The following is a 933-nucleotide window of genomic DNA, read 5'->3' as shown; positions in this document are numbered from 1 at the left end:
CTGGGTTTTGACAACAAACAAGGTAAAGAGAATAAGAAGCAATAGGTGGGTGTGGCCGGATGGCCACACTTCTGGTAACATGGGGGTGTGGCCTAATATGCGAATGAGCTGTGCTGTCAGGGTGTGGCCTAATATGCTAATGAGGTCCTGCTGTTGGGTGTGGCCTATTATGCTAATGAGTTCTTGGTGGGCTTTTTCTACAAAAAGAAGCCCTGGTTCTGTCAGAGCTGTTCTCTCAAGGATAGAGTTCTCTCCGCCCCACCCTCCTCACAGAGCGTCTGCTGTGGGGAGGGGAAGGGAAAGGAGTTTGTAAGCCGCTCTGAGACTCCTTCGGGTAGTGAAGGACAGGGTATAAATCACATCTCTTCTCCTCTTCCACTGAGGTCCGTCCCCAAATTTCACCTTTCCCGGGGGTCCATCCCAAAATCTCCAGGAATCGCATTACCTGGAGTTGGCAATCCTAAAATGAGCCACAAACACATGGGAAACATGGCAAGGCTGAGCAAAACGTGGAAAATACCGTACAAACAGAAGCAAAAAAAAGAAGAAGAGAAGAGATTGGATTTATACCCCGCCCTTCACTTGGAGTCTCAGAGCGGCTTACAGACTCCTTTCCCTTCCCCTCCCCACAACAGACACCCTGTGAGGTGGGTGGGGCTGAGAGAGCTCTGACAATACCGTACAAACAGAAGCAAAAAAAAGAAGAAGATAAGAGATTGGATTTATACCCCGCCCTTCACTTGGAGTCTCAGAGCGGCTTACAGACTCCTTTCCCTTCCCCTCCCCACAACAGACACCCTGTGAGGTGGGTGGGGCTTTGACTGACCCAAGGTCACACCAGCAGCTGCGAGTGGAGGAGGAGTGGGGAATCAAACCCAGTTCTCCCAGATTAGAGTCCGCACACTTAACCAACTACACCAAACTGGCTCTCCA

At 50.6% G+C, this 933-nt stretch overlaps 1 protein-coding gene across 1 annotated transcript in view; it reads left to right on the top strand.

Annotated features, from left to right (window-relative positions):
- Positions 1-933, top strand: part of TSSK4 (testis-specific serine kinase 4) — a 16,408-nt gene that overhangs the window by 7,077 nt on the left and 8,398 nt on the right. The gene's annotated exons all lie outside the window — the stretch shown is intronic.

This window comes from Gekko japonicus, unplaced genomic scaffold, assembly GCF_001447785.1.
Source record: "Gekko japonicus isolate JY-2015 unplaced genomic scaffold, Gekko_japonicus_V1.1 scaffold2686, whole genome shotgun sequence".
In the NCBI taxonomy this organism is placed as follows: Eukaryota; Metazoa; Chordata; class Lepidosauria; order Squamata; family Gekkonidae; genus Gekko; species Gekko japonicus.
This window is presented reverse-complemented; position numbering and strand designations above follow the sequence as displayed.